General features: G+C 43.8%; 1 long non-coding RNA gene across 1 annotated transcript in view; it reads left to right on the forward strand.

The window, feature by feature from the left end:
* The window catches only part of LOC110368866, a 57,461-nt gene extending 31,778 nt beyond the window's left edge, over nt 1-25,683 (forward strand). The window contains exons 2-3 of the long non-coding RNA XR_004931976.1: nt 3,111-3,169; nt 20,925-25,683. This is a non-coding gene — a long non-coding RNA (uncharacterized LOC110368866). The remainder of the gene's footprint in view (nt 1-3,110; nt 3,170-20,924) is intronic.
* Nucleotides 25,684-26,432: the final 749 nt, after the last annotated feature.

Below are 26,432 nucleotides of genomic sequence, written 5' to 3' on the forward strand. Positions count from 1 at the left end.
TGGGCTGCTAGTATCTTAGCTGGGTCAAGGAGAGAAAGAACTGGACTGTTGCTCTTCGTCTGATAACGCACAGAATCCATGTTGCTTGTTTCTTCTGCAGAGAAGCTTTACGGAGAGGCTGATTTCATTTTCCAGCAGGACTTGGTACCGGCCCGTGTTGCCAAAGGAACAGAAAGCTGGTTCAGTGATCATGGTGTTACTGGGCTTGACTGGCCAGCAAACTGGCCTGACCTGAATCCCTCAGAGAACCTATGGGGTGTTGTCAACATGATGAGAGACCAGAAGCAGCAGTAGCAGCACCACAGGCTCATCACCTCCATGTCTGTGTGAAACTGAGTGTCATGTTGGAAGGATGAACAGCTATGTTTTATCAGTTTTAACAGAAATGGGCGTCTTAAAATCATTTATTTTTCAATTAGGAATTATATTTTTCACTGTCATGGTACAACACTTTTCAAGTCAGTCCCCAGATGGAATAACATCTTTATGTGAAGTGAATTTTCTTTTATTGCATCAGATCAGAATAAACCTGTTAAATGATAGTAACCCAGTGTACATTAACAGCTAGTTTGACAGTTATCTCCAATTTATGATGCTAATCATTGAGAGGGTTGTGCTTAAATAAGAATAAATGAAAACATTTGCTTTCATCTGACTAGCTGTGTAGTCTAAAATAATCATGCAAAATTTGCAAAACAAACTAGCATTGTTATATACTGAGGATGGTGAACGATGGATATTAGGTTTATTTAAAATAGTGTAAGTCTAGGCACATGACCCGCAGGTCTCACTAAGGATCCAGCTGAGCGGCCGGCCGGTGTAAGGAACATGGAGGGACAGATAATCTGAATGGTTCAGTTTGTTAATCCCAGCTGTCTGCGGTGAATGTCGGGTGAGAAAGGACGCTGGTCCTGACTGATGCTGAGTCCTTTATCACCGGGTCCTAATCGACCGAGCATCCACAGACCTGCTGTCTTTGACCTCCCTTCACCGAGCATGTGTGCGTTGCTGTGTGGTGTTGTTGGTGCTGTGTGCCCAGGTTCATGGAGAATAGGTCAAAACTGCTCGTGTAAGTGCAGAGCCTTTTCTAAAAGCCCGCTGCATATCCTGGAGCTAAAAAAGACTGGAAACAACATGACTCACTTACAAACTAGCTCTCAGTTTTTTAACATCTATAGAATGGTTTAAACAAATCTCTACTTTTGCTGTACTTGCACTGTAATCTCCTGGTCTCTAATTATCACTTCATATCTCTTCTACAGACTTGAGAAGAAAATTAGAAAATGGATGTGTTAAAAATATGCTTGGTCCAGTCAGAGATGTTCATGGTAATATTTCTCCTGGCTCTGTGGTGAACCTCAGGTCCGCAGCATTTATTCTTGTGTTGTCAAGTCATCGGAACGTACCTCGGCGTCTCCTGTTTCAGCTGACCTTTTAAAGTCAACAGCTTAGAAACAAAACCTATGGAGCTGTTCTTAATTCATAAGAGAATTATCCTCCATATTCTGGTCTCTAAACTCAGGCTATGGTTAAATCAGAGGCGGGAATTTCTTAGAAGAGGAGATTTAAGAGGAATGCAATATATTTGTAAAAACAAGTAGAGTACCTAGTTTTTATCCCCCTTTCAATACAGTGAGCACTTATTGTAGTGTAATGATTTCTTTATCCGATCCACTGTTTGTTTTCGTTAAAAGGTCTCATGCGGTAGCGTTAAAGTGAGTTATACAGCCTGTGCGTGTGAGCTTTCTCGTAGTCAACTTCAGATATTTCAATCAAGATGTGGAATACAGAGCTGTCATTAGCTTGATGTGCATCCTGTCTACAAAAAGAAAGAAATCTGGCATCTGTGCTGAAATCTCAAGCAACAAGCACGCCTGGAGAGTTGACTTTGGAAGGCGTCAAGCATTCCAGCTCCACACATTAGTCCGTACTTCTCTTGGAGTCGGGGAGCTGGGCAGCCTGCCAGGTAGATGTTGCCATGACGCCACCCTTTGCACCGCTTCCCCCAGAAGGTGCCAGATTCAGGGAGTGGGGCAGGCTGGGCTAACAGTTTGATTTAGACAAAAGATGTCTTCACAGTGTCAGGAGAAGACTTGGTGGGAAGGCTTTGGCTCTGTGGCAGCAGATCAGGGCATTCTTTCAGGCTTGTTTTAATGTTGCAGAAGGACACGGGGAAGAGAAGAGGAGAACCTAGAAATATGGGGCAGGAAAAACCTTTTTCTGGTTTGGTCTGTTCTTATCCTCATGTGTGTCGGAGAAAATGGCGGACAGATGATTGCTGAAGCGTACCGTTGGTGACGCTCTGTGCTCGTGGCTCACCCTTTTGGCTCAGATTGTGTCTGCAGACATGTAGCTTTATTGAAACTGACAGAAGACTTCAACAGGGAAGTCTCACTTCAGACTTTCTGTTGGTGCACTGCGGCTGTAGGAATATTCAGCTGCTTGTGGCTCTCTGGCAGCGCCACAGTTAATGTTAGCTGACCGTGGCATGCTTGATTACACTGGCATTTCTCTCAAGCTCTGCTCTCCCCTCTCTGCTATCTGCGGTGTTGGCTAAGTTGAGCTAACCTCTCACCACATTGCAGTTGGCCAGGAAAAGGACTACTGTGGCAATGCTGCGGCCTACTTTGGAAAAGTGACATGCAACACTACTTTACTGGTTATTATTATTATTAATATCCTCTGTCGAGGGGATTCTGAGGTTTTGTTTGATATATTTCTTTCGGTAAGATTCCTGTAAAACTTGGATTCGGATTGGTTTAGCTATGGATTCTCTTTTTTAGCCTTGGAGGAGGTATGGACTTTGGACTACTGTGTCATATTTAACTGCTGAGACGTGCATCGTTCCTAAACTGAGGCAAAGCAACTTGAGAATGTTCTGTAATTTGCGTTTAAACGTTTTTTCCCATGTAGATCGGATGCCAGAATCGTTCCCGGCAGATTTTGTAACGTGATATTATATTCCTTTCACTAAGACACTCCTCATAGAGTTGTCAGGCACAACAGCCTCTGGTTTAGCATGAAAACTGTAGCTATTGGGCAACAGTTAGGTTCTGTTGCCCAGGTTCTGTTGTGTGGTGTCTAAAAACAACCTTTTCTCCTATTTTTAGGGTGGTGAACTCGGTGGTCTGAGTAGAAAGCCCCTCCCCTGACCAGCACACGTTGAAGGGTAAGTCAACCCAGACCTCTGTCTGAGGAACTTTGATTGTTTGCCATGATTTTAGAGAGATCATTCTGCTGTCCTGGTCTGTGTGAATGTTGGAGAGAGACCTTGCTTCCAAAAAGTCACTAGAAGATTAGGCCAGACGTTTTTTGATGATGAGGTCAGCGACAGTGTCACTTCAGTATGTAAGCCTTTATTTTGATACTTTGCCCATGACCATTTGGCACAAACCCGTAGATCCGATCTTGTGGCAAATCTAACAGCACAAGCTCGTTTCTGTGGGTCTTTGTCACTGTGGTGTGAACAGCGTCTTTTGACTTTTTTTATTTTTATTTTTTGTTTAGGTTGTTTGACATTATGGATGCATAAAGCACTTCTTTGTTGTCTTAACATTGTTCAAGATGGAGATGCATCGATCAGAATTTTGTGGCCGGTTTCCGGTGTCTCTGCCCTCCAGATTCTCCTGAAGACATATACGATAAAATAACTTTTCTTTTTTCTTTTACCTGAGCAGTCAATGATTATTTAGATTGAGAGCAGAGAGTGTGAGAGAGCAATTACTGTAAAACAGGATTTCCTGAACAATTGTAAACATTTAATCATTATGGAGCTGGTATTTAAACTGTGAGCATCTCATTGGCAATCAGCACACTTACCATAGTTAACATTCGTTTCCGCGAGTCTTTCCTTGAGAATAAGGATCTGTAGATGAACTCTGAGACTTCCAACAAGCTGCCAGCTAGGGTTGCCAACTCAGCACCGTGGTTTTAAGTCTCTCTCTCTCCCTCTCGTCCTCTTTCACAAGCCTAAATTAACTTCACACACGTTAACATGTCCCAGAAAACCCAGTTTTCTTTCAAAGAGCATCTTACATCTTTGAACCTCCTCTGATAGTATTTCTAACCCCCCTGACTGATGCTGAAAATAACTACCTGTGAACATTCCTCACTTAGTACCAACTTCCACACCAAACAGTAGTGTTGACTCTTCAACCTGGAAGCATTCACTCATCAGAAAAAGATGCAGTTTTCCAGTTTCCAATCACTGGCTAGGGATGAAAAACCGTCTGATTCTGGTCAGCAGCAGAATTCTCGGTGCATCTCCAGTTCTAGAGCAGGGCTCTGCAACCTTTACTACCCAAAAAGTAATTTTTACCCTCCACCCCAGAGAAATGTAACTTGTTTAGAGCCACAATTCTTGTATGACCAATTGAAAAAAAACAACTTCAAACTCTTGATACATTTCTACTATAAACAATATGTTGTCATTTTCAAAGGACCACCATTTTATTTCTATTTTATGTTTTTGCAAAAAGAGGATGGATACATTTTATTCTATGGGACTTTGACATTTGTGTGAAATGTAGATGTAAAATAATATTACCAGTACTTTTAGCGTCATTCTGTCCTGGAAATTCAATGGAATTAGTCCATGGAAAAACTACATCTGTCATTCTTTGTCATTTTATCTAGTTATTTGGAGCCATTGTAGGAGGGTCCAGAAAGCCTTGTGCAGCCCCAGAGCTGCAGGTTGCAGATCCTTGTTCTAGAGCGTTCACTTTAAACATGAAATTAGACGGCACTGATAAGTTGCTTGCATTCAGAGAGGAGGAACCCTTGTTGAAGATGTGTACATCCGGGTTGAGGTAGTAGGTTGTATGGTTTAGAATTATACCCTGGGAGTTAACTGTACAACCTTCTAGCTTTCCTTGGAGTACATGTATGACATCACAATGCACAGAAAATAGCTTTGCAGAAATAGTTCTGCTAGTGGCGCCTCACAGTTTCATAAAGCTGGGATCTTTGGCCGTCTGTGCTTTAGGTGTGGTGATCTACCTGATGATGCCCAGAACCTTTCTTCAAGCTTTGTCTTACTTTTTTATGTGCTTTAGCTTTAGATGAAATGCATCAGTTACACTGGCCTGCATCTATGCACAATAACTAAATAAGTCTTGTTTTCTGCTTTACTGTTGAACGACAAGTCAGATTTTTACTACCAAAGTATTTTAATCTTTTAAGTATTTCTGAAGTAAAATTATACCTGTTAAAAAATAACTGCAACACATTTTTTTCTGTTTTGTCAGTTTAGGTCTTTATATGAGGAATCCATCCCACAGACGGGTCAGATTTAAACCGTTCTCTAAGGTCTGGGCCTAGCGTCACATCTCAGGCTGTCTGCAGCACGTTAGCTGCCTGTCAAGTTTTAGGATTCACACATAGCTTAGTTTAAACATGATCAGGGAAAGACGATGCAACTTTCTTTTAAGTAGGAGCATTTTTTAGTGATCTAACTGGATTCTAAGGTGTTTGCCATGAGTAATCCGCCGGGTGGATCTCAGTAGCGTATCGGCCTTTCAGTGGGGGAAAAGGAGATTGTTTATGTTTCCTCTGCACCTTATGATGCATTGTCCACAGTTCTATAAAAATGATCATTTGTGATATGAGATCTGGTTTCAGGCTGAAGCGTGCCTGGGCGACACTCGAGTCTCTGTTTACTGTGGATTTGAACATGGCACGGCTGCCTGGGACTTCATGTGAGTGTGGCTCTCAACCACGGCTCGTAAAATGACTCCGGAGCAGCGCGCAGGAGAAAAATGGCCTGGCAGATCAGCTTGAAATTGTTTCTCTTCAGGGTGACTTGATCTGAAATGCAGCTTGTGCAGAGAGGGCTGGTTGTAATTTCTGCTGTAGTGGTTTATCATTGTGACAGAGTATTTTCCCTTTGATGGATGGCACTGTTTTTGCTATGTCTGGGGCCGCTGCTGACTGGACCGGCTCTCTCCAAACGCAGTCATTTCAACAATTAGCTCAGGTTTCAAGTGGATGACTTTGCATCATTTTTTGTGGTTGTTTGATGCTCTGTTGGAACTGAATTGGCTTCACAGTTGTTGAAATTCAGTCCATGATTTGATCGACAATACTCTCAAAATGGTGGATGTGTTGAAATGTTGAAGAGCGCTCTGACCGGATGGCACGTTCTTGACGGCATAGACCCCTAAATGTAAACCTGTTTGCTACGCCCTGCAGACACTGAATGAAATTAAACAGAGATCTCTGGGAGATCAGGAAGCAAATCTAGTAATACCAACAGTTTCAACCTAAATCAGCCTCAGATTGCCAAGGCGTTGCCATTAAACAGGTTTCTGTGTGGGAACACGATCCTGGTGAATTCCCAGAAACCCAAGAAGCCCTTTTATCCAGTATTTTTCAACATCACTGTCAGGAAGATCCGCCTCCTCAGTCACCTAAACATCCTCTGGCTTCACATGAACAAAAGCGGTCTGAGGAACTTCAGAAAACAACAGCAGCCGCCCAGAATGTGCAAAAAGGATTATTTTCCTCAAAAGCCAATAATGGTGTATCATTTAAGCACAGATTCGATTGAAAGATGGAAATATCTCTTTAGCAGAGCAGAAAGAGATTCAAGCGCGGCCTTGCTAGTGTTTATTTTAAGACCTGCAATTACTTTTCATCTCTCTTCACCTCTGGACCTCAATGGCTCCTCCAGATGTGTAGAAGAAAGCGTTGCTGCTGCGAACCCTGCTGTCTCAGCACTCCCCTGTCCAGCTGCTCCAACAGATCATCGGATCCAGCTGCGCCCACATTTATGCTTTGGTTAAACAGATAAATTATAGGGACTGATTGGAACTACTTTAGTTTGTTCTGTTGAACAGACAGCTACAGTATATCTCATTATTTCCAGTCTCCACTGCCGTAACGGTGACAGATGTCTTACAGGGGTCTGTGTATTGTGAAGAAAAGGTGACACTTTTAATCAGTTCAGTTATCTTCAACTTGGATTGTCATCCACTCAGTTTCTAAACACTCTTGATGAGTCTGAAAAATTGGGTTCCAGGTCCGCATAAGTTAGAAAAGCAAAAATATGGACTAAAGGAGTCATTTACTGCTTTTCTGGTGCTCTAAAACCTGGGATTTAATCTGGTTATGGGTTTCTCAAACTGGGTCATATTTGGATTTTAAACAATATATTGCTATTCCTGCTTAATGAAGGAATAAAGAGATCAGATCACAAACGGCTCTAAAGATCTTGTATTTGCACAGTTAAAACTCTGATTCTTGAAATTAACATGATAAAAATAAGACTCGTGCAAGTTTTCCTTCATATGTTTTAAGTTACTACATCCCTCATCTTCCATTCACTTTGGGCCTCTATTTTTATTCAGTTTTCTTTTGTGAGAAGTGTGCCAGCAGCAATCACTGCTCTGTGTAGAGTAGTTCTGTCAAAGCAATGAGGGTGTTATTACTCTGTGACAAACTATAAGGGGCCTTGATGCACAGCTGCAAGCTGCTCTGTTGCAATTTTCTGCCCAACATTCAGCATTTTGCACAAACCCGCAAAAGAAATCTGCACGTGAAATGGCATATTGTTGGTTTTATTTAGGAGTTAACTCATTCACAACAGATTTCAACTGTTTAACATGGTATCTGGAAAACCACAGATTTAAAAATATTTTGTCAATACTTGGTATAAAGCTTACTGAATAGGCTACAGTGTGAAAGACGTTGAAGTTTTATTTTTAAGCTCCCAAAAAATGCAGGTATGTGATTAAGTCAGCAAGTTATTAGGTTTACTTGCGCTGTTTTTTATTTTAACAGTTGTGTCCAAAAATGATTCATATCTCTGGCAGATGTAGATTTAAAGGTGCCAAGTTATGTATTTTGACCACAAAAAGAAAACACAAAAACCATATTCATCTTCAAATAAAACAATATATGGCAAGAGTTCGTCCTGATAGCGTTCACCTTTTTGAGTGAACAAGATGATGATGATAATAATAATAATAATAATAATAATAATAATAATAATAATAATAATAATAATAATAATAATAATAATAATAATAATAATAATAATAATAATAACAATACATCAAACTTATTTTGTGCTTTTTTTGGGGCTCTCAAAGACGCTTCCCAAATTTTCTTTATTTGGGACAATTGACACAACTTCTAAATATATACACATAGGTGCCATTGTTATGCATCAAGTCTGGCCGGCTGCAGACGCAGCGTCAGAAGTACACAGAACAGGTTTTCTTTTAAAGGTCAGTGAACTTTTATAAGTAGAATAACATGTTGCTTTGAAAGCTTGACTTGAATGTAATTAAAATCTAATCAACATGAAATGTAATTTGCAAGAAATTCTAGGAAAACTAAGTGATATTCACAATTTATAGTATAGTGAAGTTTAGAAAGGGTAGACACAATCTGCATTAACCAAATACATTTTAAGCTAGTTGTGCAGGATAGCTTACACAACGTTTTGACCTAACAACACCAGTGTTTGTCTTACTTACTCTGGTACAAATAAATGTAATAAAGCTTGTTTATAGCTGGCCGGTGCTTTTTTATTTATTTTTTTATCTTGATGCCACTCTGCTCCTCCTTTCCCGTTCGGCTGTCTGTGTGTCTCTGCTGCCTTGAGCCTCAGAAACAGCAAGCAGGGGGCGAAGGGGTGTGGAAATGCAACGAGGCAGATACCCAACCCGACTGACCCACATGGACTTAGTGGATTGTTTCTTTAGAAAATAGCAAGCAGAACCCGAACCGAGCCTTTGGTTTCATCCCTCGGCAACATCTTAGCCGGCCGGGTCATTGGGAGCACCAGGACACACCGAGAAATGTCCCGATAGGCAGTCTGCCTCAGATGAATCCTCCTTTATTAGCCTATATTCGTTTACAACTTTCAGCTTAAAGACTAGAAACCAACAAACTGTGATACAATCATGCATCTTGAGCTGTTAAAAAGTAAACTGACAGCATGGCGATCTTCACAGCACAGTAGCTATACCTGTCAACACTATAATGCACAGTTCCCACACTGCTTATGTTTAGGGAGAGTCCATATTATTTTATTTATCATAACATCTGCAATTTTCTCAGCTTTAATTTGAGACATAGTTTATAAACATCAGATAATATATAAAGGTGCTACCCCTGTTGTTTTTGACAGATGAGTCATTCTAATGCTTATTCAGCTCTAGAATAGCATGATTTTGTTGACAAGACTCAATGCATAGCCCTGGCATCTGTAGGTGTGAATAGGGGATGTCCCATCCAGTAATGTCAGTTGATGCAGCTTCTGTAAGAAGCAGTAACATGAGAGCTCGGCGTTGGGCAAAGACCATGCACATCTGTAACATCGCTTCAGTTGGTGTCGGCATAGTGGAGCAATTTGGAGCAGATGTCTCATTCATGTGCTGCAGGGAATTGTACCAACCCATTCACATTACAAAAAAGATGTACTGGCATTACCTTTCACCAATAAGAATAAACATATTGTGATAATTTATTCATTCTATCGTCATTCTGACATCATATATCTATGTCTGTGGGCTCCATTGCCTCTCCTTGTTTACTCATTGTGCATGTGCATACTATCGTACTTCCGGTCACATGGTTTTGTTGTGGTAAATGTACACTAATTTATTATTATTTTTACTAACAAATAGAGGCAAAACTAAGTAGAAAACACAGAAATAAAAAATAATAAGCCAACAGGGCATGATAATATAACTGGAAAACCTTTGTATGCAACCAGAGTGAGCTACTGGCCAAAAATTTTAAAACTCATAGTACATGACTCCGCCCCTTTAATGTTATTTTCGTTCAACCAATGTTTCACCCGAAACTAATAAGACAATGGACAAGGGGTGTACATTTTCAAAATAATTTTCCCTGTGATACTAACAAAAAATGACATTTTGAAAATGATTTATGGAAAATGATATATTTTGTATCTTTCCACCTGTATTTGGGAATATCCATCTTTTGTGATGAAGGTTGGATGTTAGTCGGGCCCTAGACTGGGCCACTCAAAATTGTTGTTGTTGCTCCCTGTCAGAAAGAATGTACTGGTAAAAGTAAAATACTACCTTAAATCTGAATCTGCCAAGGTTAAGAATACATTTTTAGCTTAGCTATAAGTCTTAAATTTAAACTGGAGTGGCCTTAAAAGTCTTAAATACATACTACTCAAACTTGTATTTAGTCTATGATAATACAATCCAGATTTGACAAGTCAGACCCAGAACCTACAAAAGCAGATGAAACAAAGGTTTACAGCTGAACAAAGAAAGACTTAAGGATAAAAAATGGTACTGCCTCAGAGCTTATACAGTCATTAAAATAAATGATCAAACCATCCTTGTTTCTTGGTTGCAGTCTTCAGAAACAATGGTTATGGAGTCCAGTACTAACTCCTGTGTGTATCACAGGACTAAAATGACAGGAAAGAAAACTTGGAAATGATTGTTCTGCTATTGACATAAGAACTTAAGTGATTTTGGATGTTATAAAGAAAACCAAGGGAAATGTCTAAATATTATATATAGTTAGGAAAACAAAGAAACAGATTTCCAACAAAGCAGCCTTTTCCAATTTTCTCTAATATCACAGATAAAATACTCTTTGATACAAGTGCTACCTCCACATGTTCTTTAGGGAGTACCCGAGAAAGATTTCAGAAATGTTTAGTCAGCCATTTACCACCTTGATCTGGAACAGTTCCTAGAACAGTGATTGGCTTCCCATACCCGACGTCACGGACAGAAGGAACCCTTAGTAACAAATTGGCCCAGATCAGAACACTGACATTTCAGGCCAGAATGGCCCTCTCAGCTCCACCAAGTCACGAAATCTTACTCTCCTGGGAAAAAAGGGGCCGGGGCGAGCACCATTCCTTCCCAAGGAACCGTAGCCCCTCTAGTGTGGTCTGCTTAATGGCAAATGAATAATCATAACACAGCGATGGCAGACGGGGGTGTCATCGATCTGTCTGGAGACAGCCCCTCTCCTCCTGCTGCATCAGCCACTCTCCCCCTATTGATACGCTCTTGCCCCTTGACCCCTGGGACAGATCAATAGCATCGATTGGGGAAGGGCAGGGACAAGGGCAGGATCTGCTGACTGGCCCCGACAGCCAGTGTGACAAGACATGATCGTCATTAATGTCCCGCTGGCTGGCTGGCTGGCTGGCTGGCTGGCTGGTGAGGCACTGCGCATCACATATTCTCTGCCGGCTGCTCGCCTCCCCCCAAACCCGCCGCCTCCCTCGCTCCTAACTCTAATGTTCTCAGTGGCCAGGCTGCATGGAGGCTGAGCAGAGAATGTTGCAGAAAAGCCAGTGTGTTGCTGCAGATGTGTGCTGAGTAACGTCTCTGGACTCCCGTGCCTCATCCTGCTCAGCAGTCACAACGAAGCGGTACTTTTTATGGGATTCTATAAAAAGCTGTGTTCGATATGCTTTAAATCAAGTCCCATAGATTCAGCTTTGACACATTTGTTCTGTATTATTTTCAGTCCAGAAGGATATCAGCACAAGCAGCTTGTAGGAAGAAACAACTAGACTGGATGTCAGCCTAGTGCTAGCCTGGATGAGTTTGTGGCTGTGGGCTCATTTCCGCACTCTGGCAACTTCGGTTTTCAGTCTGCAGCTGAAACAAGATGGGGGTGGGGGGGATTGGTGTTTGTTTGTGTGGAGCTGTATGAGGAGGGGCGAGGGGTGAGATGCGGCGACGATTCCAGACTCCGCAGTGACACGGCTGTAATGGAGCTGATTGATCACCTGTATTGCTGCCTGCTGGCCCCGCTGGCTTCAGCAGACGACGGACTCCCAACCCCCAGCAGTCTCTGCGTCACAGACACCATCACTGAGCCAACCCTCCCCCTATAGACTTCAACCTGGCCACGGTTTTGACATTGGCTGCAGGATTTATTTATTCACATCCTTAACTAGAGCTTAACTCGACATGCTTCAGCTTGATTCTACAATACCAAAGCGTAGCAAAGCTCTTACTGTTTGATAAAGAGACGTTTTCTGGTTTAAGCTTCGTCGTCTTGTCCTCCTAAAGCCCCAGACGTCCATCTGAATTAATAATCAATCAATGATAACGTTTGCAGATCTCTCCGGCTGCCCCCACCGCGTCTGTGGAGCAGGGTCATAACCCTAATCTACCTAAGGGTCCTGAAGGTGATTAAACTCAGGGATTAGGACAAGCTGCCAAGGGCAAGTCTGGTTGTGGGAGAAGGTTAGTTAGGAAGATGTCCTTTTAAAATGTTTCCAACTGCTTGTGTTTATGTCATTCCTTGCACTGATCCCCATATCTAGTTTTCTTTGAAGGTTGACCTCTCATTTCTGATTTCACACATTAGAGAAATAATGGCTGCAGTTTTCATAATATAGGAAGGAGTTTTGAATCCAACAGAAAATGAAAGAATTAAAGGCTTATTTACATTTCTGCATCAAAACGTATGTACCCAACCTTTGTCTGTTCTTTAGGAAACTAAACAAAAGTGGACAAAGATGCTAGTTGATGTGTTTATAGACTGAAAATGAAAATGGTTGGAGTTATTTGCTTTGAAGCGTTTAACAAAGAGAATGCATGAATTTAACCTGCCAGTAACGGATCAGGGCCAGTCAAGAAAAAACTGGCAGGTCCCAACCTATGGATGATTTTTTTAGCTCCATCTCTGGAATCATAACTTCAACAATAATGATTATTTAACACTGAAGCAACCATATGATATGTGTGCTGAGTATGTATCTGAAAAACAAAGCCAGCACTAGTTACCAAAGGTGACACCAAGGGAGGCTCTGGTGTGAATCTTTAGAAATTATTTCAGCGGCTTGATTGTGAATTTTATGCGTTTACTAGAAGTGTGCAGATATTTGTCTACAGGTCCAAATCTTGGTGGCATCTCTGGAAGTATGAGTTACCCTGTCCACATAACAAAAGCCCCGCTGTTTTCTAACCGCTTCCCACGTCTGCAGACGCGGGGATTTGACTTTGAAAGTCGTCTCAAGTGCAAAGAGAAGTGTGTGACTGAACTGCTGCTTTCCAGCCGCAGTCACAATATTGTGACAATGCCTCCTGTGCTGACCGTGTCACTGTGTGCGTGTGAGATGGTTGGGCGGTGCAGCTGTAGCGCTGATCCTTTTTGTTGTCTGGGTCCGTCTCAGTTGAACGCCAATGTTGGGCGACTGCTCGTTAGGCTTCGTTGGCGTCCAAGAGGGCATTTGTTTGTGACGGTACAGTCCAAGTCATTGGGATTGTTACAGTGCATCTGCTGCCATGGACAGCCAGTTCACTGCAGTGTGTGTGTGTGTGTGTGTGTGTGTGTGTGTGTGTGTGTGTGTGTGTGTGTGTGTGTGTGGACGCTGCTAGAAGGGGGAGAAATTGATCAGCACAGGGAGGAACGTGTTCACCAGCAAAGGCTGGATGGAGGGAGTGTATATGTGTCTGTGAGAGAGAGAAAGAGGGGAGAGATAGAGCGCGGGCTGTCGCTGCAGACTCCTGCTGCAGTATCTCACTTTGGGCGAGCAGCTGCAGACAAGCGAGACAAGCAGACAGGTACAGACCTGGCGTGGTGGGAGGGGAGGGGACGGGCGTGGGCTGAGGGCGTGGAGGCTGGGGGCAGCAGAGGCAGGGCTCGGGACGCAGGGGTCAGGTGGAGGAGGGGATCGGGTGAGAGCGAGGCAGCTGCGGCGGCTGCTATGGAGCGATGTTCTTGGCTGTTTGTTGTTGTTTGTCGGTGACAGCGTTGTGCTGCGTTAGTAGAAGGAAGGAGTGCAGAGCACCAGAACAGGGTGTAGATGACAGTATCGCGACATTGGCTGATGTCCCCCTGTCTGGCAGGGAGAGGGGGGAGGAGTTGTGTTGAAGGAGGAGGGGTGGGTTAGGATGCTGAGATGGAGCTGACAGGGCAAATGGATGGAGCAATGCTCCGTACTAAGGAGAATGGATGTGGGGGGTGGGGGGTGGGGGGGCGTCCCGTGCCTTTGACCTGGCTGCTGCTTCCCACGGATACATCAGCTTCAGCAGCGCCCCCTGCATCTCTTCCTTCCACATCTTCTTCTCCTGCTGCCCTTTTTCAGTCTGCTCCTCCTCATCCTCAGCTCAGAGGTGGACAACAAAAGGAGTCCTCGGCGGCAGACGGAGGAATGAGCGGCCACGGCAGCGCCTCAGGTGGTGCGGAAGCCTCCACTTTGCCTGGCGTTCCCCAGAGAGAAGTCAAAGACATCTATCTGAGGGGGAGGGGTTATAAGGTGGTTGGGTGGTGTGTGTTGTGGGGGGGGGGGGGGGGGGGTAACAGTGGTGTGTTTGGGGGAACAGTAGCCAAAAAAGGACTGAAATGTTTCAATGTAGATTTGTCATTTTCTAGCAGTTTCTGTGTGGAGTCTTCCCTCCAGCTGTGCTGCATCTTATTTAGATGGAAGCTGTTTTATGTCTGGCTGAAGCTCGCCGCATGCTTCGCCTGCTAGGCACTGGCTTTGAAAGTGACGGAAAGTGAACTGGGAGGGGGGGTCAGGTTTAGGAGACAGCTTGTGAACCTGCGCTGGGGACAAGGCTGCTCATTTTTTCTAGCAGTCAATTAAAAAGCGCCTCCGTGCGTGGAGTCGTACTTGCATTCTTGGTAAAGCAGAGCTGCGGGGCTGGTCTTTCCTGCTGAATATCTCACTGAACCCGATTGTATTTGCACCTTTGTTGGCGAGCCAGAAGCTGCCGCATGGCTCTCTGCGTCTATCGGTCAGCGGGAAGGGAGGGACGGTCCACCGAAGGGGTTCTGCTCAAACCGTCCTGGAAGGAAGAACTGTCGCCTGGAGATGTTCGTTGGGACAAAGCCGCTTGACCAAGGGGGCTTTTCCTTTTCCAGCACAAAGGCTAGTTAGCCCAGAGCAGGCAGGTCGGGCTTCTCTCTTTGCTCCAGCCTGTTCTGCTGCATCTGTGGTCCAGATCGTTTCGCTCTGCCTCGCTCACAATTTATTGCTTTGTCCAACAAATTTGCTGTTTTTTCTTTCTGCCTGCTGTTGCGTTCTGCCGCGGTTTTATTAAGCTGATGTCAGCTTACGTCTGGACATGTTTCCACCCTTGCATATTTATGTGTGCACAGGTATAAAGGCTTGCGAGCAAAATGAGTAATATTCAGAAGAGGCAATGAGGCTCCGGGAGCATCTAGCGCCGTTCTCCTGGCAGGACTGAGCCGTCTGGTTTTATGACGGCAGACAGATACCTTCTGGCTCTGGGTGCCTCTGGGCTAAAACGGCGGCGCTTTAAAGTGTCAGTGCTTTGGGAAGAGGCGGCGTGTGTGTGTACATTTGTGAGTGAGGAGGAGAAAAAGGTGTCATTCACTGCCCTGCAGCTGACTGCAGCTCCTCAGTAGACTCTGTCGTACTTCACCTGCTCCCTGAGACCCTAACTTGTGAGCTCTCTTGATAAAAAATCACGGGTTAGGCTCTTGGGACGCGGGCGGAGGGCACAATCGACTTTCTATCAGATATTCCAAAAGGTGAAGTCAGAATCAAGCGGCAACGGACGTAAATGAGAAAACCGAAGTAAATTAGCAGCAGAGCAGATGTGTGGTACGCTACAACCTTGAAGAAGCTTTAGGTGCATCTCAGTGCTGCTGTTGCATGGACATGAGGCAATGTGCATGATTTCTATTTTCCTCACATCTTTTTGTTGAAAATAAAAAAATAAAAACAGCCAAGCATTGGATAGAATTGATGATTGCAGCTTATGGCTGCTTCACTGTGCTGTCAAATAACACCTTAATCTTTGTGTCAGCATCCGTGCTTGAATGGCGTTGTTGTAAGATGCGGTCGGATTAGAAATGGCAGGACACCACGCGGTCCAGACGCTGTACTGATCAACCAGCGGCCGTCTCAGGAGCGCGATGAGACGTATTCTTTATCTCCTGCTGTTTTCAGCACAGCCCCCTGATGCACACTGTGGCTTTTCTCAGCGCTGCAATAAGTCTCTTCCTCAATCTTAGAAATCTAAACTTGTTCATTTTGTTTTAACGCACGCACCACTGAATTCGGTGCCGCATCTCTGAGCGAACTCGTAGTCTGTGGAAAGGTGAAATGCGGATTTTAAAATCAGGACTTACCTTCTGATAATCAGCTGCAGGAAGCTTATGCAGATTTGAGCTTATTCCGAAATACAGGCACCAGTCCTGCTTTAAAAAAAATCCATGTTGGACAAAGAGAAAAGCAGCTAGTTGAAGGGAAGACATTTGTTCTCCACAATAACTAGAATTGTTCAAATATCTTTACTCTGTGGATGCTAAAGAATAAGTGAAAGCTTACAGATGTTTAGAAAGCAGAAGCACAGAAATTGCTCACTGTGTTAAATCTGATAATCAGTGTTTGTACATTTAAAAGTTTGGATTTCTCCTCCAGGCGTTCCGGTTTTTCTGCTCAAATGTGCCGTCATGGTTGTGAGGCATCCCAACTGAACTGGTTCATGACCTAAATCAGCATGAACCTGGTGGGTGAGGACAGCTCAGGCAGACACTGGATCTCTGAGACGAGACTGAGCAGGAGGACGCAGAATCAAACCGTCCCATTGTGACACCGACAATAGAAGTGTGATGGGGATAAATGTGGTAGTTGTCCTGGTGCAGGCCCCCTACACCAACACATTCAATGCAACGCCTTGACCTGGTTCTGAAACTGCAGGTTTTTCCTAAGACATGGTGCTTTTCTGAAAACTGAGCTGCTTCTAAATGACTTCTTTAGGAAGGAATCTCACAACCCTTGGTTCACCCTAATACCCTCCACTCCACTTCCTGTACCTCCGTTTGGGGTCACAGTGAAAAACACGGATGCCAACTAATCAGTGTGAGGCTGTGCCACGGCGCTCCTAGCAACAGCTGAAAGAGCGCCGTGCCCCGTGAATACCAAACAGCCCGGCACGGCGCGCCGACGGTGCTGAGCGCCCACACCCACCGGAACGAGACCGGTGCCCACAAAACAGCCAGACAGTTTTATTAGGGCCGTCTGACACGCAGCAAAGTCTGGCAGCGCACTGAGCCCACTGATCAAATCCTCAGAGACACACACACACACACACACACACACACACACACACACACACACACACACACACACACACACACACACACACACACACAGAGCAGTAACAAAGCAGCAAGCTGAGAATAATCCACTAAGGATCCAATAAATATCACCCTGTAAAAATCAGCTTCTGGCCAGGTTGAAGCTGCGGCGCATGGGGAGAACCAACTTTGTTCAAAGTCAAACAAGTTGGGTCTGATGCTCGACGTATCAAATCAGCAGCTGCTCAGAGAAACGCTACAAACAGCAAATCTCTTTCTGCAGGACCTAATTATTAAAGTGTGTTAATTGATGACGGATCTGACAAAGTGCGGGCTTCTTTCAGTGACATACCCGCTTCTTGAAGCCATGAGAAGGGTTCATGATGATTCAAATAATGTCATTCTTGATTTACTGGCCAAGATTTCATTGCGGCACAGTTGGAGAGATGCGGCAGTGAATCAGAGATCGGGTCTCCCCATGTTTCATTTAATTGACACTGATCAGTCATTAGCAGGTTAAGCACTTAAAATTATGTCTTGTTTTACTATTGATTAAATGCATCAACTAGGAAATCCCAAAACAAACGTACTAGCATGCATTTTGTGATTTTACTAAAAATCATTTAATGGTTAGGCAGATTGTATAAAGAATGTGTCCCACATTTTTTGTGTTTTATAATTTATAGTCATTAGAAAAAAAAACTTATTGACCGATCAGCCCCGAAAAACAAGGAAAGAAACAGAATTTGGTGTCTGCTGGGAGAAGCCTGATTGGAGCAGTAGGGCTGGGCAATATGTCGAGATTTAAAAAAAAAAAAATATAGAGATATAAGATGAGACTATATTGTTCATATTGAGCTGGTTTATTTTGCGTTAGAATTCTACTTTTGTTTTCTGGTAGGTTATTTTTCAGGTGTTTCTCATATTTATCTACAGCTGTTTAAGAAATGTGCCTGTGAGACATATAGGATAAAGCTTTGATTCAGAGATGCCTTTTTGTATTTAATTTATGAAAAGAAAAACATATTGAGATAAATATTGTATATCAGCCTTCTGCCTAAAAATATGAAGATATTGTTTTTGGTCCATATTGCCCTGCCTGACTGTCTTTGATTCGTTGTATCCTCTCCGACAACAATCACTTGTTCCCCCCAAGCAGATCCAGCTGACAAAACGAAAATCCGGTGACGATGCAAATGAACGCGTTTCATTTAATGTCGCCCTTTTACCGTGACTTTCCGCTCATACGCAGCAGTCGCCGTGCTCTCTGTTTTCTGTAGGGATTCATCTGGCGCCCCCTTAGCTGTCGCTGCACCAATGGCTCCAGAGTGTGTGTGAGGTTGCACTCCATTGTTCAGAGGTGCTCCTGCAACACAGTGGGCTGTTTGATAAAGGCCGTAAGGACAGATTAATATTTGTCCACCAGGTCTGGGCTTAGGCTGGAGCTGACGCTGACATCCGAGGGATCTTCCTTTTCTGTTGGGTTTTCAGGCCGTGGTGTCGGCTGAAGCTGCTCTGTTTTCACAGCGGGGGGCGCAGGTGTTGGGGTGGGGGTATAGGTATGGCTGCTGGGGTGCAGAACGGAGGGGCGGCGTCTGTTTCCAGACACTGCGGCAGGAGGCCAGACAGTCACCTGAACACACAGGCAGGAAAGTGTGCTGATGGCAGCGTGTGCAGACCCCCGCACACACACACACACACACACACACACACACACACACACACACACACACACCCAGCCTATACACAAGCAATTTCATTTAGTTTTTAATTCAATCAGGGGGTATAAATCACAGTGCCACTTGTAATGTAATTATCCCTGCGCATCAAAAGCACAAAAGTTTCTTTATTATTCTCGGGGCGACGGGGACGAGAGATAAACTCCATTAATGTTCACAGATTACAGGGAGTGCTGTGGGAGGTGGGGGGTGTCTGTTTAAAGGCGCTGAGACAGGCGGATTGTCACAGTGGGCCTGTGGGTACAGAGCAGGAACCTGGAAAATGGGGCCGATGATTGAAAACTAAACAGTAAAGCTGAAAGGAAGCCGGCTGTGAGCCCGGCAGGCCGGAGGTCTCAGCACAGCCAGATGGAAGGGTCTCTGGCACGGTTTGTTGTGTGTGCCTTTGCAAAGATGTGTTGTTTTTAGGGGGTCTCCTCTGGCCCCACTTCCTCCAGAGGTCCCATGTTATCTGGCCCTCTGTGTCCAGGCTGGGATTCACTCTGTAGGCGTTACCAGGGAAACCTGCTATCTGGCTAACAGCTTGATGGAGTTATTGAACTGTAACCGGCTGGGATAATTACCCTCTATCTTGCCGGTTGGCTGTCCAGTGGCTTGGACTTAAAAGTGACCTATAGTTGGCCTCACATTGTTACTGCTCGCCAAAGGCTTTTTAACCCCTCGGCCAGCTCACAGTTGGACCGTTTTCTAATCAAAGTTAACACTGTGAGCCTCTTTTTGGATATTTCAGTGCAGCATTTTTACTGCTGGCTGACGTCCACTTTAACATGCTAAATTATTTTCATTGACTAGAACGGAATATGAATAATGGCAGCAAAATGCGCTGCGAAGGACGCAGCCAATGTTATGTTTCATGTGGTAGAAAAAGTAGAGCTGATCTTGTAGTTACTGGAAAGAAACGACACGGCAAAGACGATGGGAGCCTTTGTCGGCACAAAACCTTAGTGATACATGGCAATAAAGAAAAGCCTTACACACTGGTACAACCCATAATACTTCAAATGTTTTCTTTCTAAACAAGCAAAAAGTCTGCATAATTAATTCAATTAAATTTTATTTATTAAGCAGCAATTCACAACACACGTCGTCTCAAGGCTCTTTACAAAGTCAAATTCAATCAAATCATCCAGACTTTAGTTTCACCAGCAGTGAGTCTAACAGCAGGACTGAACTCTGATGTGTTTTTATTCTGACATGAGCTGGAGCCCAACGACTACAGGTGATGGACGGCCTCCTCCTTCCTAAAGGCACGGTTTTGGACGGGACTGGGTAAAGATCACTGCTCAGCCTGATGATGCCATAAGGTTTTCTGAAAAAGCCACACATCAATGTCTTCAACTGAGAATCAACAGACTTCCTAAATATTTTCACTGATTTATATCCTGTTGTTGATGTAATCACAGTAATTCTTTGCAGTTTAGCATAAAAAAAGGTTTTTGGTTGTTTCATGTTTCTCTTACAGAGTTTGCTCAGAGACCGAGGCCCCAGCTTTTAAACTCCTTTTGTGCTTCTAATAAAACCAACTGGTGCCCAAAATTCAGCCGCACCAACAGGTAGCCATAAAAACTAGATTACCAATGTGAGAATTCAGAGAAACAAACATGTCTGTGGTTAAATCATCGCTGGCCTAAAAATCCTCCCAGTACATTTGTAGCTGGTTTTTAATCTTTTAATCAAAGATGGAGCATTTAGTCTGAGGTAACTTTTCCAGTTCCTGTTTGAAGTTCAGCAGAACCAGTCTGGATACAGAGAGGCAGCACTGTGTTTACTTCACTCATGATCGTTTCAGAAGATTCCTGCATTTTTAAAGACCTCTCATTTATATCCTTGTTTGCATTGGTTGGGGTGGTGGAAGGTGAAAGTTAAGAAATGTCAGTTTTGTTAAATATTAATATCATTATGAGTTGTTGGTGTGGCCTAAAACCTCAGTGGGTCCTCCTTATGTCCGTGTTCTAGGCTCCTTCATCTCAGTTGTCAGGGTTAGGCAGGACTCGACTGTTTGTGTCTTTATTCCAAACACAATGTCATGTGAGCATTAAATAAATTAATCAAGTTTTTGCTGTGTTCCCAACCACTGGTGAATATCTGCTGCTAACTGACTTTTCCAAATCCTTCATAACATTATTGACTACATTGCTGTCACTATTTGTTTTTGTCCAGGAGTTCTGGTAACTGTCCCTCGTGTCCCGTGGATCTCAGAGGTAAGGCAGGCCCCAGCAGCACACGGACGCTCCCTGAGCCGCTGCTCCTCGGCGAGCCGCTGCTCCTCGGCGCGGCGCTGCTCCTCGGCGAGCCGCTGCTCCTCGGCGCGGCGCTGCTCCTCGGCGCGGCGCTGCTCTCCGTGTTGGTGGCAGATGAAGGCAGGGGCTGGGCTGGGCTTGTGCCACTGTCCCATTTTGTTTGCCTATTTGCAGAAGACCTGAGAGTCCGTAAAAGTGTCAGACTGCGCTAACAGACGGTCTGTGTGAGATAATTAGCCCGGAGTCATTTGAAGGCAGCTTAGCTCTGCCCAGGTGTCCAGTGCTCACCAGGAGAGACCAGGCGACCTTTTACTCAGCTCCATCCCACTGCAGTCACTTAGAACAGTGATGGATGTCCCTCCATACAGCCTGCTCCCCAGCCGCCCGCATCCCCCTCTCTCATCTCACCACCCCCACCCCGCTTCAACACCACTCTCACCTTATTTGTCCCTTCTCCTTCTCCCTTCTCTGCCATTCGTTGCATCTTAACCCCCCCCCCCCACCACCTCCTTTTCTCTCTTCCTCCATAGTGATGAGAGGGAAGAGCTGGAGGAAAATTGTGGGGAGGAGGTGGGGTTTAAACCCAGCGCTAGACGTGTTTCCTACCTGTCAGAGCGTACCCAGACGCTGCCGCCCCCCCCACCCCCACCCCCAGCTTCGCATTAGGATGCACACGGTGTCGCTCAGGTGACAGGGCCCCTGGCGTCGGTCCCAACTGCAGGAGCAGTGCAGGAAACAAGGACACCAGGTAAGGACAATGGGAGCCAGAGAAGGAGACAAAGGAAGGAATAACGATGGAGTTCTTTTCTAAAATGCTCTGAACTAGTCTCCCTGCTGCTGTCTGCTGAGATGAGCTAAAGTTCAGCTGCTGTCCATCATTTCTGAAACCAAACGCTTCAGTCTGCAGATGTAAAATCAAAGTGATGTTCAACTTTCTCACCAGTGAAAGTCTTGGTGTTGTAGAGCTCAGTCCTCAGTGTCCTGTTCTTCCTCTTGTAAATGCTGAATTTAATAAACATTTCTGTATGAACACGATGTCTATGTTTGGTCCTTTTGACGCATCATGTTTGACTTCATGTAAGCAAACAAAGGAGGAATTCTGCAGTTTTCTCGCCAAACACTTTCATTGTTTTCACATGGAAGATTTTCATTCCCCCTGATATCTAGGATATGAGTTTTGTTGCCAAAGGCAACAGTGACAGAGGCGTATTAGACAAATATTCATACTTTGTGTGTATGTGTGTTTGAGGAAAAGAGAAGATGAGAAGAGGAAAGGAGAGAGGAAAGACTGTAGATGTGTGTTTATTTGCTTTACTTCTCTCGCTCTCTCTGTGTTGGTGTGCGTGTGCGTTAGGGGAGCAGTGCAGCCAGGCTGCAGATATCATCCATCTCCCTGTCACCGGCCCAGGGGCTGCTGGGAAAGCAGCAGACAGCTCCCCAGCTCCGGCAACGACGGCTGCATCCTAATTTTTCTGCAACGCAGGAGGCTGGAGAAAGCTGTGCTTCTCCTCCCTCACCACCCAGCACGCAAACCCATTAACCCCACAATCTGGGAACAAAGCGCAGAGCCGAGCCCGGGCCACTGCAGCCTGCGACTCCCATCAGCTGCCATCATCCAGTGGCCGCGGCGAGACGGCAGCAGAAGAGGAGAGAAGCACGGCGCTGGGCTTAAACAGGGGAGGCTGGACACGTCATGTGAAAATGTATCTTTTCATAAATCAGTTCAGATCAGAAGCTTCTTCCACCGACTCGTCCTTGTGTGAGTGGTGGGGTTTGTTCACGATGAGGTCCTCGTAAAGCATCTTTAAGGGGATTACACGGCTTCTTGTTAGCCATGACAAATTCTATTGTAAAGCTGTTTTCACACATTTCAAAGCATTTTACAGTATTTAAGTTTCCTCCAACATGCCTCACTTAGAATAATACTCTTCTGATTGGTTTGTGGCTTTGATAGTTACAGCCTAGAGTAACCATCATGCATTTGAACGTACAAAAGCAGTAATGTAGTTAGATTAGTCTATTATGTAAGAGTGACATTAATTCATTATTAATTTAGATTCTATTTATTTTTCCAGTTCTTGCATATCAGCTGATTCACACATTTTCAGGGCTAAGCTTTGTTTCTTTCCTGCTCGGAGAAGCTCAGGAACGGCTCAGCAAGTTTTCTGAGACTGCAGAAATGTGAAGAATCAATTTTAATGATTCCTGGGGGATTCGTTCTCCTCTTCACACAAACATTCCAGGCTAATGTTGCTCTCGGCCTACAGAGGGGTCTGGATGTCTGCTGGAGGAGTTTGAAAAGTAAGTTTGTAATCAAAGACGCACAGAGGAGGCCCGCTTTCACGCTTGGCTCAGCATTAACGGCTCAGAAGGACACGCAGGAGGGATCAGCACACGTAGGGTGGGAGGCGCTGCAAGGAGCCGGGTACCATTGTGGAACCCAGGACCTTCCATTTGTTCCTGGTACAAAACGTTTTTTACGCCATTACTGATTTATAAAGAGGCATTAACAATATTTTAAGAGAATTCACTTATTTGCAAGTGTACAATGCACTCAAAAATGCCACTTGTATACTTTTGGGAAACTTTGCTAAAAGCAACTGACTGATGAGATTTAAACAAGGCATATGTTTCTGGTTTGCAATAACAAACCGCTCAAAGCAACTATATTTTCTAAATAGAATTTCAAACATTTGATCTATAAGTTAAAGTAATTTTGCAACACGAGGGGTACAGTCCATGCATCTTTCTGTACATTTCTAAATGATGCTGCCTGGTCTCACAAAAAATCCTAATAAAAATACCTAGTTTTGTGCCTGCAACATGATTAAGGTTCAGCCATTTTCTGGGAGTTCTCTTTCAGAAAAGGTGATCTGTGTTTAGTCACATGATCCATCCATGGCAAAGAAAATAAACCAAAAAGAACTGCCTGACCTCAGTCTTCTCCTGACATGGAGAAAATAGCAGTGGCGCTCACAGCTCTCTGGATTTGTCATTTGCGGTTTACATTTCTATGTTTAACTTGCTGTAAAACATGAACTCCTGAACCGAGCGCACATGTGAAAGAGCTTCGTTTCCAGACAGCTGCAGTCACCGTGGCACTGCAGCTTCAAAGCACCACGAACGCGTCTTCGCTGTTTATACCAACCAGTCACTTCCTGGCTTCCTCACATGGGACTAAAAACAGCTTGAGCCTTTTGTCTTTCAGCATCCTCCTATGAGGGATTAATGCCACACAGCGGGAATGGTGTCTGTATGCCACCGTGCCTGTGCCAGTCCACAGAATAAACACCACGCAGCTCATGTGTCTGCAAATATCAATAGCACCTACTAATAAAAAAAAGAGCATTTTCAAAAGCAGCCATGAAATAAGCCGCCTTTCTATAATTAACCTTTCCACATTGCGGTCCTGCCGTGCTGCGTTCAGGTGCTCCCCTTCCTGGAGGGGTTTGTGTTGAAGGCCCCGTGACAGTGATTCAGCCTCGGCTAGGAGACGCTACGCTGAGCTCTAAACGCCTTCTCAGAAGCCTGAGAACCAACTCTGAGCTGAGCACAAAGGCCACTTTGATTTGTGAAGCAGAATAAACATCATGCTCATACATGTTATCAGAATCTGCTGACTGGGTTTCTCTCTAAGTGGCCTGCGGGAATCTCACACTGACGGAAGGGAAAAATACGGCAAGGTTATCAAATGAGGCTTTAGAGCACATAGTCTAGTGTCTGTATTAAACCGGTTGGGGTGGGGGGAGTAGGAGGAAGCCCCTCAGTAAATGGCTCTTTGGCTTTTAATTGTTCACCTCTGTAAAAACATGAAGCTAGATTCTTTTAGCTGGGTGAAAAATAACAGAGATTAAAAAAGTGACAAGTTAAAAACCCATTAGATTAGATTCATTATTTTTCCTAATACTTATAAAAGTATTTCATTCTCTTTAAATATATTTTTCCATGTGTTTTACGTCACTGCAAAAAAAAAAAAAAACAGTTTATTGAAAATAGCACATTTGCAGTAACAGACATCTTTCAATGGGTACTAAAACAATGTGAACAATTTTAATCAAACGCTTACAGTTACAGACCTGCTTTCTGATATCTTAAAGATTGATGTGAGACATGGAGCTTTGAGTTCGGAAAGCCTCCTTCCCATCAACAACGATCTTTTAGCTCCTTTCATAGATTCTCTAGCAGAGACAAGTTGGGATTTGACTGGGCCGCTCCAAAACTTCAGGATTATTTCCAGTCAGGACAAACACGTTGGTAAAATTGCTTCTGACCTAAATCTTCTGGTGAGAGGAAAAATTCTGGGCTTAACTGTAACTGTGGAGTAGAAAGACAATGATTTTTCAACATTTTTTATAAATTTAAAAGCCCCCTTTTTACTCAGGAGAAACCAATAAATAAAATCCCTTGCCTTCGGAGGCTCCCTAATTAGCAGACGAATTACCAGAGATCTCTTTTGATTTTATCTCAGTATAAATACAGCTGTTCAGTGAAGGCCTCAGAATTTTGTCAGAGAATGCATGTGAACAAAGTTCATCTGGTCAGATGAGCCCAAAATGAAGCTTTCTGGACTATAAATAAAACAAAGTGAGGAGGAAAACGAACACTTTACATCATTCTGAAAACCCTGTCCCATGTTGAAACATGGCTGTGGCAGCACCACACTGAGGGAATTCTTTTTTTTTTTTTTTTTAAAGGACAGGGAACCTGTTCAGAGTTAATTAGGGGGGAGTAGATACACGGCACTCCTGGTAGAAAACCTGATGATCTGGAAGGGCTTGAGAGGAAGGTCACTTTTCAGCAGGATGACCCTAAACATAGAGCCACAGCGACCACTGCGTGGTTTGGATACAGACATATTTTGGAATTAGAATGGCTCAATCACAGTACAGACATACAGCCAATTGAGAATTTCTATTTTATTTGATCACAGTTGTGAAAAGTATATATATGTTTGGTTTTCTTAATGTGAATAAGTTCAAGGGGTGTTAATACTTTAGCAAAGGACTGGATTTCATTATTGTTAATATCGGGCTATTCTCATGGTTTGATAAATTTAGGTGGAGTCAGAAATTTATACAAAATTTATGTGTGAAAAGCTCTGCAAATTAAAGAGTTCAGATCATTGAAAGGCAGTGGCAGTAATTACTTCTGATTTACTCCAATTATGAAACCATGATTGTGATAAAAGAGGAAACTTTATTTTTAAACGATGATTTATTGCATGTAAAATCTTTACTTATGGTAAAAAGGTTTAAATCAGAAAAAGCAATGTAGCAGATACATGGACAGATAAAATATATAAATTATTGCATGAATCACGGACGTGTTTAACTTTATTCAGAGGAATGGTTATTGCAGATGGAACAGAACATACAACAGTACAAGTTCAGCGTGGCACCAAAAACTAAACTGTACAGGCAGGCTTAGA

Source organism: Fundulus heteroclitus, chromosome 11 (genome assembly GCF_011125445.2).
Source record: "Fundulus heteroclitus isolate FHET01 chromosome 11, MU-UCD_Fhet_4.1, whole genome shotgun sequence".
In the NCBI taxonomy this organism is placed as follows: domain Eukaryota; kingdom Metazoa; phylum Chordata; class Actinopteri; order Cyprinodontiformes; family Fundulidae; genus Fundulus; species Fundulus heteroclitus.